General features: G+C 40.8%; 1 protein-coding gene across 2 annotated transcripts in view; it reads left to right on the top strand.

The window, feature by feature from the left end:
- Positions 1–17433, top strand: part of thrab (thyroid hormone receptor alpha b) — a 235034-nt gene that overhangs the window by 20444 nt on the left and 197157 nt on the right. For both annotated transcript variants that reach the window (XM_049564453.1, XM_049564450.1), the window contains exon 2: positions 14555–14637. The gene's annotated coding sequence lies outside the window, so the exon portion shown is untranslated. The remainder of the gene's footprint in view (positions 1–14554; positions 14638–17433) is intronic.

Genomic DNA, 17433 nt, shown 5'->3' with positions numbered 1-17433 from the left:
ACAGTCTCAGAACTTGAACCTTTTAGCAGCCTGGGCCAGTTTTTTGTTAATATGCTTGTGATTGCATATAATTACATTTATGCAGGTCGCTCTCTATATGGCAGTTTCACACAGTATGAGGAAATGAGGGACTCTTATTGTGAAGGGAACAGGAAATGTGCTTGTTATTGTGGCCCCTTAAGTGTGTTGTTAATATAGAGGAGCAGTTGAGCCACCTTAGAAGTTGTTTTCTTCGCGGATAACATTTTTCAATGAGTGAGGCTGCTTTTACGTTGCTGAGTGTTTTGCGTTTTCTCTGCTCTATATGCCTCACGTTTTTACAGGAGTGCCCTGAACGCCTCGAGTTGAAAATACTTACTCTGAGCAGAAAAGCGCCCGTCTTTTTCCCATTGTCCAATTGTATGAAATAGGGCTGCCACTAACGATTATTTTCATTGTCGACTAATCTGTCGATTATTTCTTCGATTAGTCAACTAATCATTTCATCAAAAAATGTGTTAAAATGTTGAAAAATGTCGGTCTGTCTCGCCCAAATCCCCAAATTACGTCATCTAATGTCTTGTTTCATACTCACGCCAAAGGGTTTTAGTTCACTGTCATGGAAGAGTGTGTAAAGATGCCAATATCTGAACGTAAGAAGCTGCAATAAGAGTATTTTGGGGTACTTTTATAGTACTTTTCTATAAACTGATTAGTCGACTACTAAAATAGTCACCGATTATTTTAATAGTCAATTAGTCATCGATTAGTCAACTAATCGTGGCAGCCCTAGTATGAAATGAGAGGTGGACCTTCTGTGGTGACAACAACAAGTGAAGATAACATTGATGGAGGACTGGCTGTTGCTGGATACCTAGAAGCTACCCGACTTTACCAAGAAACTAGCTCCTAACTGTCTGAACACATAAAATGTACAGATGTGTGAGTTTACTTAACAGCAACAGTTAAGACAGCCAGCCTGTGCAGCAAGCCTAAAAGGCGGAGCCTGTGGGTGAGTGGAGCTTGCCGTAGCTGCAGAGCTAGCTGTAGCATCAGTCTGTCAACACCGCAAATGAATGAAACGAGAATATTTGCACAGCATTTTCATTTAGGATTTCTTAGTCAAAGAAAAAATCTGCTAAGCCTGCTTGCATGGCGCTAATGTTATTATAACAGAATATTTACTCTCGGTCACGGATGTGCTGCCTGGTTGGGAAGCACTGACTCGTGTGCGGAGTGTCAAGAACATGGCATTTCTGGAATTTAAGCTCATGTTGCTTAAAGATGTTTCAGCAGACTGCACGTGTTTCCAGCCTTACCTAAAATTGTCATTTCACAGACATTTCAAGCAGCACTGTTGTCATCTTTCTTTGTGGAATAAAGCCACAGTTTGCCATCATTGTCAGTTTGTCGTCATTGTTTTGCAGTGTGCAACTGTCAGACAAACATGCCTGCATCGATAAAAGGCATTGATAAGCTCGGAGATTATACGATTTCAGTAGATTGGGACAGTTTGGAACTGGTTCTTGACTCCTATCCCTAGTCACCAAATCATCCAGGACTACTATAATCTCAAGGATTATACATACATACATATATATATATATATATATATATGTAATTATAATGTAAGTTTTTAGGTTTTAAATACTTGGAATATAGTTTGTGATGCTCAAGGTGGAGCTATAGTGACACGAACAAGTTCAAAAGCAACATCTTTTGGCCTGGAAAATATATAATTGTAATTTAGGTGAACTGCCCCTTAAAAAAAATTTTGAGACCTAAGAGGTAACCCATTACAGTAAAGACGTAGTTAAACATGCAGTCAAGCTGTAACCACGGCGCACGCCCCATATGCTCCACCATAGAAAACCAAAGATTAATATATAATGTGAAATATGCACCAATGCTACCAGGGGAAATTTGCCCTCATTACTGCATGTAATTGCACTTTAGTTTATCCATCATTGTGAGCTAATGGGACTCAATTTGATTCTTCAGAAATGCCATAAATGTATATTTTTGTCTTTGCATTTAACAACTGTGAACTGATTTTATTATTAGAAATAAGCACCAGTGTGTTTCCAGCGAGTGAATAATTGATTATTGAACCGTCTATGTTGGAGTGCAGGCGTCTCATTATGCTGTTGAACACATGCAGTGCATGGGCCCGTCACATAGGGTACACACACACGCACGCACACACACACACACACATTTCTATAAAAGCCCACACACAGAATATAAGATAGATCGTTATCAAGCCTTGCGTGGTTTCTTTTCCCGTTCCAGTTATTGCAGTTTGAAACTGTAGATCAGATGCATGTGGGTATTCGTGTTTTGTGTTGCTGTGTGTAGGTTTGGGTCCTGTGGCGCTGCGTTTCATAGAAATGCTGCAGCTCCGATGAATCTGAGTCAGAGAGCTTCTTTACTGTAGATTAGAGGAAGGAAGGAAATTAGAGAGAAAGAAGGAGAGGGAAGAGAGCATGAACAGAAAATGGGTCAGACATCTGAGAGCCAGGCAGCTCTTTTTTCTGCGATGGGTGTCAAGACATTATTCAATTGCACCTCCTTTTCTTTTTCTTGCTTTTCTCTTTCTCTCGTGCATTTGTTTTTTTTCCCTCTCTCCCCACTTTTACCGGCCAAGGAAAAGTGCAAAGAGAGGAGAGAGTTATTATGCTTGGCATGTCTGCAGAGGACAGGCTTTAATTTGGACACAGCCCAGCCGATCAATCTCCACGTTGGCTCAGTTACAGCACCGTGTGTGTGAGAGGGAGTGTGTGTCTGAGGCCTTCTTGTAACAGCTAAGCTTTTAAACTATGCAAACCAGCAGATTGTGCTAAAAGTGAAGCACACTGGATTAATCCTGTGTGGAAATGACTTATTCTATACACAGAGCCGTGGAGGAACAATGAATTGGATTAGACCTGGAATGAGCATTAATGGAATACATCTGTAACAAAGTCAAAATCAAGGAAATAAAGTTCATTCTGTAAAAGGCAGCCTGCGAGGGAGCATCAGCCCGAAATGGAAATGTGGCGTCCAAGTGTGGAGGTCGCACATCTGACATGAGTGATGTTAATGTGTCACGCTGGATACTGTCGTAAGCTGATTTGAAAAGGAGCTCTCCGTCACACAGATGAACACACGTACTCTGATTTACACTTAAGTAACTCGGGCTGATTTGCATAATATGCAAATGCATGGATGTGATTCAGCGGGTGGTTTGGCACAGTGTCAGTGAGCCTGCAACATTTCCTGTTCGAGGCCTTTCTCTGGCATGGAAAGCACTTACCCCACTTCTGTTAGAACGTCCTAGTTGTGGGCATGACAGCAGCTCTCAGAAAACAGGCTGCGGCCAGGGTCGCCCTCAAATTCATTGAGCAGTGAACGCGACTGCAGCAAGAACATTATGTAGTGAGGGGGAAAAACAATGTAAAACATACCGTTATTACATTCTTTTGGTGTAAAGACACGAGAGCCTGTAATTTTCTGGATTAATGGATGAATTGTTTTGTCTGTAAAACATCAGAAAATAGTGAAAAATGTTCTAATTTTTCAAAGCTCGTGGTGACATCTGTAAATGTACGACCAGATGTCCGAAATCCATAGATGTTCAGTTTACATCGACTGCGTATACATTCCAAATGACACTGGATTTTTGGGGCCAATGCAAATTCAGATATCGGGGAGTAAATAATCGAAAAACTGATGCGTTGGCTGACTTTACATAGATGTTACATATATTCGCTACTGTAGTCCGTCTGTGTCTTGCTCCAGTGGCCCGTTTCTCATCCTGGTTCCTCAACACCTGATGCGAACCTTGTTGACCTGGGCGACATCGGAGTTGTTATGACTCCCATGTTTGTTGTTTAACTCCTCCTGAGGAAGGCTAGCAGCATTAAGAACTAGGGCTGTACCCAGATATTCGGATATTCGAATATTCGTTTCTATGGGTAGGTATTCGTTATGAAAATTTGGTGTTCGATATTCGTTTTTTTATTTACTTTTTTTTTTATTATTATTATTTTTTTTTTTACTTTTTTTTTTGGTGCTAAATGTAGTCTTTTTGTTGTTGGTAAATGTAGGTTATCAATAAAAATCAAAACTTTTAATTGCATTGTTAAAAATGTGAAAATATAGTATAGCCAACGGATCTTGTGCGCACGGCACACTTGAGCGCATCCGTCTGTGGATCAATACCAAGTTTTACCATTTCATCACTATTCCCTCTAACTTGTAGCTGTTTTTTCGTTATCTTTTGAATTTAATATGAATTATGGATTGTTTCTGTCAACGTTTGTTTCCCCCGTTTTGTACAATAAATTATTGTTTAAAGTTTAAACAAGTTTCTTTTGGAGTGCGTGACACAAGTGTGTTTTGAAAACGGCCGCGGACTGTCACCTGCTCAACGCATCAGTACCTTTGGATGTCATGACAGTAATAGCCAATAATGTCAAAATATCATTTACAGACCGATTTAACAGATGATCACTGCTGCCCGACCCGCAGGTCCATTTGCGGGTCCCGCGGGTTACGGGTCGACCCGCGCATCACGACTCAGCTCAGTCTATAAATGCTGTACACACAACAGTAGACATTATATTCTATTCAGGCCGGCAGAACCAGCAGCGAATGTTAAAAAATGGCATTCGGGACAGCCCTATTAAGAACCTTGCCTACAGGTTCAGACTGGATATGTGTTGCCCTGACTAGGAATCGAACCCCTGATCTCCTGCGCCTATACATGTATAATTTCTTTTTTTTTTTTTAATGAAATCAGTCAAGTAAAGCAGTAAATTTCATTGGTGATTTAATGATTATGAATTATCCAAAGCATCTTTTTCTGCATTGAGTTCTGTAAAAAAAAAAAAAAAGAACAGTTTTCATTTTGGTGCATATCAGACAACATATTCGCTGATACAAATGTATTGATCTGGCTTTGGTTTACATGCACAAAATATTAAGGTTTTTGCCCTTACGCTGAAACAGATAATGTTCCTCCTCAGCTGTCTACATGGTTGATTAAAAAGAAAATTCCTCTAATATTGATCTAATACGCCGATAAATAAGCCCTAACATGTTGTTTATCACATCAAAATATGGAAAATAGAAATGGCCGTCGCTTGTGCAAGGAATTTTCCGAAGTTTTCCACAGGATTTGTTCGACTATGTGAACACATTCTCGTCTCTTTTATTCCTTCAACTACTGTCTTGTAGGAGTGAGATTCACCAGAGGCCCAACAATATGATATTTATCAATACACTTAAGTCACGATGCAATATAATTTTTTTTATATTTTTTTATTATATTTTTATATCTGTTTTTATCTGTTTTCAGTCCATTTATTTCACCTCAGTTTGTTTTACTGCAGCAAAATGTATCGAGTGGACTGAAAAAGCCCTGGATTTTATCGTTCTAGTTGGGTACCAGGTATTTTTTTTCATAGTTTGTATTTGCAATATTAATAAATTATATTATACAAAAACAGACACTTGGTATCCAGGTAATGATACAACATTGGCATGCAAAATATTGTGGTACTATGCTGTACCCTCCACCCCTACCTTCTTGAAAAGGTCGGCGTCACGGTATTTATCCAAAAATGATATTTACGTATCCAAAAACATGTCAATATCCAAGTCTTTCATGATGTTCAAAAGTAGCCGTGTTTCATCCTCTGACTAAAGATGTGGGATTTTCTCTGGGGCAAGAATCTCTACCCACAGCCTTGCAAACTTCTGGAGAGTTGGTGTATGCACAATGTATCCATGACAACGCACAGAGCCGCTGACTGTAAACAGGCAAAATGCTTTGTAGGCGCATATTCCGACTGCGCTGTGTAGTACACGTCCAAAGAATGCTACTAAAACTCAAATACCTCTAGCATATCCCACATGTCTTAACTGGAAAATGCTGCGTTTGGAATAAGGCCTCATTCTGAGTATGCCGTTGACATGACCCATACCAAGTTAGGAATTTTGTCATATTCTGAATAATAGTGGAGGATAAGTGTGCATGTGAACATACCTAGTGATACCAAACAGAAAATTCTTACATTAAAAATGACAAAAATAGTAAATAATAGTGGCTGATTAATTCTCTGTTGATCGACTGATGGATGTGTCGTCTAACTGTTGTGACCCTAAACATGGAAAAAGATGCTAAAAGTGTACGTAAACTAAAGTTTTTTTCCTCTGTATATGATCCTGTTTCGTTTTAAACTGGAAGAGCTTGATGTTGTTTATAATATGAAGCTTTTGACAAACAGCTCTGTCCCAAACGTCAGATTTGTCTAACAAGATTAACAATGGCTGCAGTCTAGTTTCGGGAGATGCTGTCATCTTACAAGAGAGATTCTTTTTTTATTGTGGAGATTAAGCATCACAGTCTGCCTACAGAATTTTGGGGAGCGGGACCGGCATGCCGATTTGTTAGACATACTCTGTCAAACTCACAGGGGGGAGAGGCTTCATGAAGTATGACGAAGAAATGCATCGAAATACTGAAGGTGAAGTTTCCTCATTCTCGGCTTGATGAAATAAGAGACAGGTATTTACAGGAAATGCGGAGTCTCACTTTTTAAGAGGACGATTGCAGAGCTGAGGAGCAGGCTTATGTGACTATCGTATTTGCCTGAATATGAGACAACCTTTACTTTTTAGACTTATTAAAAGTAAGAGAAGGTGACAATGCATTGTGACCTTTAATAAAAGGCAGCGTTAAAAAGAAAGTGTAGTCAAGTGGTCTTATGAACTCAGTTCAGCATTTCAGAGAGAATCAGCATTCACTGTGGATTCAGCTGTTCGTCCTTGAACACTTTGCTCCTGTAAAAAAATGAAACATATGGTTCGTCCAATAGACCGTAAATCTCACCTTTTGTGTTGCCTGTCCAAGAATGTTTTGAGTGCAGCAAGTAATAGGCACTCCTTCACTTTTCTTTCACTTGCAGACTTCACTGCTGCGTCCTTTAAAGTGGATGGAAAGATTTACTGTGACTGTTGGGCTTTTAAGGCTGTCCTTTAGGGCTCGCCATCTTGTAACGTGACATTTGGTGACATTGTTAAATGTTGGCTGCCGGACAGATGATCCTGTCACTTGTCAGTATCGGCAGTAAAGGTCTGTAGATGCTTCACATTCGTTTACTCTCTTTTGGGACATCCACTGTGGCAGAAAAAGACATTCAATGATGTATCTGCTGACAGGTCAAAGAAACGTTGCAGTCTAGCTACATTTTTTCAAACTGTGCTCTTTTTCTGAGATTTAATTTGGGAAAAAAAAAGATTAATATTGATCTCTTCTTTCTGTTAGATATGGGTGGTACGGCACAGATGTTTTTGGTAAAATAAAATTATTTAACCAAGGAGTTTGGATACGTGATGCAATCAAATTGTGAGGCAAGCTATAAAGAAAAAAGCACTTGTGGATACTAACCTGACCTAAATCAGCGGTTTCCAACTGGTGGGTCACAGGTCCATTCTGGATGGACCGCAGGTGACTTACAAATGTGTCAAGTTTGTAAAAACGATATAGAGCTTTTATTTTGAAGTGCCCTTTCCTGCTGTAGAGTGAGTGACTAATGGACAGCTACTTAACCGACTTAGCATGTGGAGCCATTCAGGTGCAGGGGACCACACATCATAATTTCCATACATATAACTAAGGCCTGGGGAGTGAATAGAAACCGACATTATCTTGCCCATGTCGGTAACTTCGTTTTTTGTTTTCTTTTGAAATTCTGTGAATACTTTCCCCACTGTGTGTGTTCATGTACTGTCCCGTTAAAAACGTACTACTGGGTACATAGTTATGTGACTCCACCCCGTCCAGTCCGCGACCTGGAAGCAAAATGGAGGACAACTCAACTCCGAGCCGACAAAGCATCTCGAGCAGCTTGTACCAAAGAGAAATGCCATGTCCGTCGTTTGGACACTTTTTGTCTTTCGTGAAGATGACATTGAACAGAAAGAAATCAAATGTAAACACTGAAGAAAAACTTCTTTAATGACCAAAGTTAATACCACCAGTGTGTTTTTTTGTGTGAGTTCCTTAAATTATTTTAAAGTCACAAAGATAAGATATGCACTCTTTAATCAGAAAAAATATCCTAGCTTTAATAGTTGAGCATATTTACTGTACAAACCTTGTTAGTGATGCAGAAAACAAAATAATTGTTCATTAATTGTAATTGAGGTAAAATGCTCAGTTAATCATGATATTGATTATTGATTGTCTTGATATAACTGGAAGAAGGGTCAACACATGGAGTGGGAGTCAGTTCTGGCCATATAAAGGGGGCTGGGGTCAGGGTAAGGTTAGCCTAGCTTAGCATAAAGACCATAGACAGGAAAAGAGTTAGTTGCATACCAATACAAATCTTACTACTTTAAACAATGTATGCATCTCATCTGTTGAATCTATACACAAAGAGAAAAGGGGGTTTTCCCTTTGTACTGGTACATTCAGACTGTGGTCAGGTCCATGGTTATAAACAGGCTTCAAGGAGCAGCAAATATTCTTTCTTCTTTGTGGCTGTCTGTTGTTGTGCACTAAAGCACGTCACAAAACCAGAGCGGCATGTTATGCTGTGGACGACCAGAGTCTATCTGAGTATCCATCTGTCCTTTTCCTGTGCGTTCTGTCAGCATTTCCTGGTCTCAGTGACTGTCAGTGATTACACACCAATATCGCTCCAGGGCAGGAATATTAATGAAAATAGCTCATACTCTGTCCCTAATCTTTTATTTGCGCAAACAAATTACTGAAATAATGATGTTTACTCATGGTATTACGTTTACAGCCTTATCAGCGTTGCCACGACAAATGTGTAGCAAAATATGTACAGTCAATTATTAAAGATAAAGTGCAGGATGTCATTTGAAACCCCTCCAAAGAAACACTGTTATTAGACCTCACATTGGGTTATTTTGTTAAATGAAAAAGTTATTAGTTATTTTGTCCAAATATGAGCAGCATGACAAGAAATTCACATGAATGAAAAAGTCAAAAATGCATCAAAGAATAATTAAAATATATTACATATAAAATCTGAAAGTAGTGAAAAATGCATGTCAGTATTTAGCATAATTTTAGGTGACGCCCTTTAAAGGTCTTGTTTTGTCCAACCAATAGTCCAAAACCAAAAAGACTTTGATTTTGAAATTATATGAAGCAGAGAAAACAGAATATTCTCACATTTGAGAAGCTTAAAAAAACTTAAGAATTTACGAACGATTCAACGATCAGAATCGCTGCCAATTAATATTCTCGTGATTAACTAATTGCTGCTTGAACCCTTTGAAACATGGAGCGACTTCACTCAGACGCCTTTCACAAGTGTTTAAAGCTTTGAACCTTTGGCTAATTAGTGTGATTTCTTTAAAAAAGAGCAACTCAATAAAATGTCACGCAAATTGCAAATAAATTAAAAATAAAAAAACTAGGGAAAAAGAAAAAAGCTAGATAATTATATTTGTAATTATTATTATTATAACACATTTGAATCTATGTAAAAGAATTATATTTTTAAGCATATTTTCCAGGCACTTTCCTTGCCTGTTTCTTTGCTTTTAATTTAATTTTATTTTTATATTTGTAATCAACTAACTTCCTTGTTTTTAATCGTCTCTTTTTCTCTAATTTCTTGCATTTTTTGGGTCATTTCTTTCGTTACGTGTTGATTTCTTGCCATGTTTTTCAAATCAAGCCAATTTGCTCAGGTTTCAAAGGGTTAAAATAAAAATAGTTTTAAAACCAAAACCCTCAATTTTTAAAGTAAAGGAGATCATGAAGCTGGCGTAAAATCGGATGGCAGCACATGGACACATTTTCATCTGTACCCACAAATGTATTGAGTTTCCAGTGTTACTGCGCTGTTGGCTTCTGAGCAGGCCTGAGTCATTACCTCCCTGCAGCACTAACCTGTCTCTCCCCCACCGTCTGATTAAAAGAAGACAGAGTATATACTGTAGTTCAGCTTGAGTGCTGTCAGGTTTAACCCCGACTCCAAGCAGCTGGCCCTCTTATCTGTCCCGCCTGCACGATGCATATTTATCCCTCCCCGGGTGGTTGAGAGTTGGCTTAGCATATGGATTAGCCTCAGAATCAGATGCATGGCCACACTGAGTCTCCACAGCCAGTAATGAAAACAAACAAGCGGTGCTGCTTAAAGAGACCCGAGTACTTCACCTCAGATCTGAGTCATGGAAGAGGTCGTGCCTCGGTCTCTTGGAAGTAATGCTCAAATATTTAACGATATATAACCAGACCTCTGCAGTGCATTCTGTTAAAAATTAAAGGCTCTTCAATAGGCTTCACTGCCTTTGAAAATGTCAGGCAGCATATACTTTGGAAATGATCACAGGTCAGCGATGAGTGCAGCTGGGATGAGGTGTACAATTGTATTTGCAGAATTTTAATATTTAACTGCATTATTTGAAAGAAGGCTCCACCTGAGGACAGCTCCTGTCTGCTGACTTTGATTTGTGAGACTAAATCTGATATCAAAAGGCCACCCATTCTGCTCTGTCTCTTTTGATAAGGCCGCCAACAAGCAGTCATGTTCACGTGCTACAAGGAAGAATTATTTTATTGTCGTCTCAGTGTCCGTATGTGTGCTGCCTGCCAAGTCAGGTGGAAAGGTGAGAATGTCGTGGTGCTACTTGGCTGAATGTCATGAGATAATGATTCAACACGTGTGCCAAAGACAGACCATTATTATGTAATGACTGTGTGTGTATCAATGAATTTATTTTGGTCTCAATCAGAGCTTGAAAGACGAGAAGTTAATGAAATGCATTTTGAAAACATTTGGCTTGTTCTTACCTGCCGCAAGCATTTGTCACTTCATTAACCACACGCAGGGGTGTGTATCTCTCTCGTTATCCTACATATGTAGATAAACATTTTATGATCAGATACTAAAACGATAAAGACAAATTTGTAATATGATATTCTGTGACTCAAAAGCCAGTTGTGGGAGTGGCAGTAGCTCAGTTTGTCAGTTCAAGTTCAAGTCCCAGACGGACGAGGCGCTGCAGAGGTGCCCCTGAGCAAGTCACCAAACCCCGTAATGGCACAGGACGCTGTGCTGCAGCTACCCATCATTCTGACATCCCTCCACATATCATGATGTGTGTGTCAGTGTGTGTAAATCAGGAAAAATAGCAGAATGAAAAAATTAATTCACCCCGAGGGGACGAATAAAGTGCATTTTTTAATTCAACATAATTCAAATACTGAATTAAAAATGCCACAGGAAATTATGTCTTCTGCCTCAGAAACTCTCAAAATCAGAGAAGTTTAATTGCCAAGTAGGTTTGCACACACAATGAATTTATTCCCTAATGATCATAACGGGGCAAAACATAAAAGATATGTAAAAAATATATCTGTTTTTTCAAGTGAAAGAGCCGTGCAGTGTTGTGCACGAATCAGCGATGTGCAAAGTTTGCAGTATGAGGATTAAAGTACAGAGAACATATGTGTGTGTGTGTGTTTTTTCTAACTCTGTTCCTTGGTCAGTGTCATCTTTCTTTATTTGTTACTGTTACAGACTCATCAGGTGATGCTAGTCCTAAGCTGGAGGGTATAGAAAACATGGGGGACAAGAAAAGAAACAAGCCCTTTTTAGATAGGAATTGTGCAAATTTGCAGGAAAGCCCAATCAGTCTTTTTTCAGCATTGGCAGAATAAAGACAAAATCGGGGAGTGCAGCAAAATGCCGCCTACCTACTTTTGTTCATACAGAATGCGCCTTTTTCGGGGCAATGGGGGGCGTGAGCAAGTAACAAAACGTGTGGCTCAGCGTGTGGCGTAAGTCGGCCCGTTCTTCACCGTCCCCGTCATCTGACGGTTAATGGCCTCTTCGTTTGTGAGGGCAAGGAGGCAATTCCTTGTCTCCCCAGTTGCTCATCTTTACAGTGTCTGTCAGGTTTGTGTTTCCATCTTGCTACCAGCTGCTCGCTAATTCCTGCTATCAGCTGTTTCCTGTTTATCCACTCCAGTGGGTCGCACGTGCGGCGTCATCAACAGCTCCTCCCACAAGTCTTCAACAACCGACTCGGTCTTTTTAAACTAAAAGGGTTCCGCCAATATGACTACTCTATGAGGCGGAAAATTGGGCACCTCGGATCAACTTGCCGATCCGGCTCTGTGTGTCTAAACGCTCGCAGCTTGCTGGTAAAACAGCTCAACATTCGCGGAAAATCCGGCAGTGTAAAAGGGGCTATAGACACAGATGGACTGATTTTCAAGACAAGAAAACTGCTGGAGAATGAGCTAGCTTACAGGGTTAGCCGGCCTGTTAGCGGGCTAGCAGTTAGCATGTCTCTCAGAGAAGGCAGTTGAGTTTATGTTGTTGATGAATCGATCTAGGAATGAACGATATTGGATTTTTTGCAGATATCTAACAACTTATTTTGCCGATAACCAATATCAATATATACACTTTTTTCCCACCTAATCTTACCAAGCATCAGGTCTCGTCTGTTGTCGAAGTGACATCATATTATGCGTGTATTCTCTTATCGTGACGGCCCACCAGCTGACGGAGACATGACAATGGTCTTCAGTGTATGTCATATTCACTCATTACATGTTGGCCAATTGTCATAGCTCATTTTAAAGCCAGTACACTGATACCGATGTCATCGCTCATCCCTAGATGGATCCCAGACACAACACTTAGATGGTCTTCCACAAGATTCCCACAGCTGGGAAAGTGTGAAGCTGTAGAGGGGCTGGAGTCATACTTGAAAAACTGGAGCTTTTCTGTGCTGACTCATCTCACAGCATTAAATCAGCTGTCGCGCTCTCACACCCCTGAGCCTTGTCACATCATTAGATAACTCACAGTGACGTTTCATCAACACACCTCCTTATGATTTCTCAAGGAAACCCAGTCCTCAATGTCAGGAAAAGGAACAGTTTTTAGTAGCACCGTAACGGCACATAGCTTCTATAATCAGGAGGAGTTAGGGCCCAGCTGGATGTAGCATTAGCTGCTAATGTTAGCATTACTGGCCTTGTGTTGCCTCATCCTCTCAGTCACTCTACTGTCAGCTACAGTAATACCTTGCCTTCTGTCATGCCTAGTGAGGTTTGATGTGCAACTGACTTATTACATTACACGATATTTGAAGACTTCATGCCGCATTGTACGCAGTAGTCTGATATGTCTTCAGCGTGGGAATGTTGTGGGTGTCTTGAAGCAGGTTTTTGATCGGGGATCATAGTGAGACAGCGGGAGAGGAGCAAGTCTCACACACACACGGGCACACAGGGAATAACTTGAAAAGATTTTTTTTTGGAAGTTGTATCGATTTATTTCCTAATTTTGTGCAGGATTTGTGTCGGATCTGTTGCTGTGTGTCAACGTAGACAAATCTCTCACCCCCCCATCATCGGTTCATCTTTGCACCCCTAACTTGATGTTATATTAAATATTTAAAAAATGAAGAGAATGAAATCTATTTTAGTTGCAGCCCTAATCTCATTGTCTTTGTGTCTATTCCTGAATTATGTTTGTTTAAATGTGTGTCATGTTCATTTGTGTACACAGCACGTCTGTGTGTTGATGTGTTTATGTGACTGAGTGCAAATGTTTATGTGCGTGAAAACAGACGTGAAGCATTATTCAATTTGCCTCTGCCAGTCACTTTATGTGATCCAATGCAGAGAGTCCAGATTTGGTGCTGTTCAGTGTACGATGACTGAATGTGACGCACAAAAGTTGAATGCAATTCAGCTGAGCACTACGTGCATCAAGGCCACGGCTATTATGTGGATTTCTGAGGTAAAGTTTCTGCACAGGTATGCAGAGCTTGCACGCTTTCTCTCTTAACAACAATGCACTTGACAGTGACAACTGCACATTCGCACGTTCACGGGTGCAGCTCTCAACTTCACCTTGATGATGTGTGTTGAGGTGTGACCACTAATTATTCCCGTTTGCTGCCAGGATTGTGACATCTTGAGTTGAAGTATAAGTGCTAATGAAACCTGTCTGGTTAATGTTGCCTGAAGCCTTTCTTTTATTGAAGTAGTATCACGGGTGTAAATAATGGGCCTTGTTGCATGAGGAGTAAGGCAGCCAAAGAGATGATTAATACCTGCCCCATCAGTGCATTCCTGTGTACTCCTGGCTCTTTGAAAGTCTAGCAAGGTTCATACTATAAACTTGCTTTGATTCCTCTGGCCAGCCTAAGCCTTAAGTTAGACACTTCATTTGGCTAAAGGATTAGACTACTAAGCCTTTTAGTGGTAAGCTGGTCACATGAAAATCTAACATCGGTTTGCATAGACTAGGAAACCTTGCACCTCCTTCGGGGATTTTCCTCTGTTGAACTCTGAGACTCCTCCCATGTCATCCCTGACTTGGCAGTACATGCATGCATCAGTGGCCATGTGGATTTCCTTGTGCAGAGCTGTGGCTATGTGTAGGATTTGGCTAACTCCTGTCTTGCAGGATCTTTCCGTAAGCCTTTTCACTCCCTGGAGTGTTTGGCCTGGTGGATTTTTTTCTCCTGTTGGCACAGATATGAAGGAGTCACAGATTGTGTGTTCTGATTACAGAGTTCCCTGAGAGCTACGTGGGGATGAAAGCTGGGATGAAATGTAAAGAAACAGTGCTGAAGTGAAGACAACTGACCACAAAGGTAAGAAATGTTTTCATAGTTTTTTTTTTTTGCACACCTCTGGAGGCCGACATATGTTCTGCCAAGTCACTTAATATTCTTGTCTCAGCACATAATTAACTGTGAACCTACATCAGTGGGATCCGCAAGTGTATAGTTACGCTGATAGTGTCACTGAGTCAAAAGGCTGGTGGGGAGGTGGGGTTGGTTTTATTTTTCCATGCTGGAACACAGTGTCTCATTTCCACAGGTGCAGATATCAGATCCTGTATGTATAGTACATCTGAGCTGCACAGCACATATGTGTGACGCCCCTCCCACTGTCTTGGAGGCCGTCCCGGCTGACCTCATCAGACAGTTGGCTGACATGGGAGGGTCATCACCTGACTAGGCTCACCTGGGTCCTGTAGGATTATAAAAGCTAGGCCATGTGTTCATTTTGTCTCTCCCTTCCTACAGCTAACATCCATCATTGTCTGCTGGGTTTGCACCTGCAGCACCTCCACAGCACACATGCCACACATCCATGCATTGATATCGCTCATCTACACACTCAACTGCTCAGGACGGTTCACCCCAAAATCAAAAATGTGTGTTTCTTCTCTCATCTGCAGTGCTGTTTATCAGTCTAGATTGTTTTGGTGTGAGTTGCTGAGTGTTGGAGCCATTGGCTGCAGAGGTGTCTGCCTTTTCACCAGTATAATGGAACTAAATGGCACTCAGCTTGTGGTGCTCAGAGTACCAATAAAACCCAACAGCAGTGTCTTTGTGCAGAAATCATGACCTGTTACTCAAGATAATCCACAGACCTTGTTGTAAGGAACTATTTTCTTTCCATACCCGCTAACTCTATCACTGTGCAGAAGGAAGTGTGCATCTACTCATGGACGAGAGGCTCAAGTCGGAAACATTAAAGGAATACTTTGCTGATTTTCAACCAGCTTTGTATTAAAACAAATTTGGTAGTATGTATAAATGAGTTGCGGTAAACTTCCCTCCATCTAACCAGTGCCTAAATACCCCACCCCAAAAATAAACTCCACCGAACTGATGCAAAACATGTCAGTCGGCAGTTTCCCGGGTTCTGTGGGACCAATTTCAAAAGTATTTGCATTTTTCTACTGTGTAGACATCCTAGTTTTATTGAAAGACCATCTTCACAGCAGTGAAATACTTCTTGAATGATGTCCTCCTGGCCTTAGCTAGCTCAGTCGTGCTAGGTGAGTTATCAGTATGCACACTTCCTTCTGCACAGTGATCGTTTAGTAGAGAGAAAAAAGTTCCTACAAGAATGAAGCTGCCTTCAAAGTGTTCTGTGGATTATCTTGAGTAACCGGGTCATGCTTTCTGGAAAGGGACATTACTGCTGACATCGCTACGGTCGATACCTCCAACAATTGATAAAAGACACTACGGGGAAGAGGAAAAATCTGTATTTTTGATTTTGGGGTAAACTGTCCTTCAAGAAAGTGTTTAAAGTAAATCTCTTACGTGGACTCCCTCCGTGTCACATTCCCGGAGCCAGTTTGTCCACATATGTTCAGCTCACTGACACGTTCATCAGCTTCCTGTGCTTTTTGCCTGTCAGGACTTAACTGGAGAATGATTTAATCCAAATTCCAAAAGGCTGCAGCTTTCTATTCTGAGAGCTTCTCCTCATCTGTCATCAGATGAGAGGTTTGAGCGCAGCGTTCTCTCTCGGCCACCTGCGCAGCACGAGGGTGTCACATATAGACAGCAGGTTTATGTGTTGTGCCAGCATTCATTTACAAATCAAATTGCATGTCAGAAAACTTTGCATTTTGTCATACACTCAGTCATGCTCACACACCCTTTTGAATATGGATTATTAGACGCATTACACTTTAGATATTCTCTAAAATAACAATCTATGTTGTTATAATCTCTGAACGCTCTGTCTCCGTTGTGCAGCAGTGATAAACATGTCCACATCCTGCATTTTTTTGTCGAGCTCTGAGGAATGACTTGGAGCTGACAAGGCAGTAAATGGACACTGTGGAATCAGCCTGGTGCTGCAACAGACTTTTTTTTTTTTTTTTTGGGACAGTTTTTCTCTACATCTGCTGGCGGCAGGCCACTGTAGCATTGCACACTTCACAGACCCCGAGCTGCAGCAGTCAGCGCTCTTCCTGAAGAGCGTTGTCTTGCACAGTGTTGAACTTGCACTTTTCCCTTTCGCCACTGCCGCTATCCAAAGGCTACCACGCTGTGTGCCAGTGACAAATCACACCTCTGCTTCACAGCAGCGCTCATGTTGACTTATGATCCCTTTCATTTTGCATTTTCATGATTGATATGTGTACTCAAGGCCAAGCGCTGTACTGTGCATCGATAGGTGTGCAGCGGGTTAAAGCACTTGTTAGTGGGGTTTGATAGCAGTTTCTTGAATCTGCAGTTTTGAATTAGTTTTAAAAACTCAAACAATAGAATTGAGATCACTAATTGTCTTTTGTTGGCTGAGAAAGCAGAAGTAGTTAGCTTAACACAAATGAAATGCATTGATATGTAGACACATTGAAGTAGAAGGTGACGCCTACTGAGTTTTGCATGCCTTATTTTTATGAGCTACTTGCTCCAAATGCAGGAAGTCCCAAGTCAGAGCCAATAAGTTGATAAGCTTAAATTATTGATGTATGACACAAATGAAAGTTTAACTGGGAGGTTGCTGAGCAGGGAGTGCAGAGCGGGGTTTTTTAAAAGTTGGAGCTTCGCCTTATCTCCCGCTCCATCCCCATCCAATTCTGCGCTGGTACAGCTCACACCATGCTTTGAAGCATGCCCGATTCAGAATGCATC

The sequence above is a fragment of the Epinephelus fuscoguttatus genome, linkage group LG20 (assembly GCF_011397635.1).
Source record: "Epinephelus fuscoguttatus linkage group LG20, E.fuscoguttatus.final_Chr_v1".
Classification (NCBI taxonomy): domain Eukaryota; kingdom Metazoa; phylum Chordata; class Actinopteri; order Perciformes; family Serranidae; genus Epinephelus; species Epinephelus fuscoguttatus.
The sequence above is the reverse complement of the archived record's forward strand: the minus strand, read 5'-3'. Positions and strand labels throughout refer to the sequence as shown.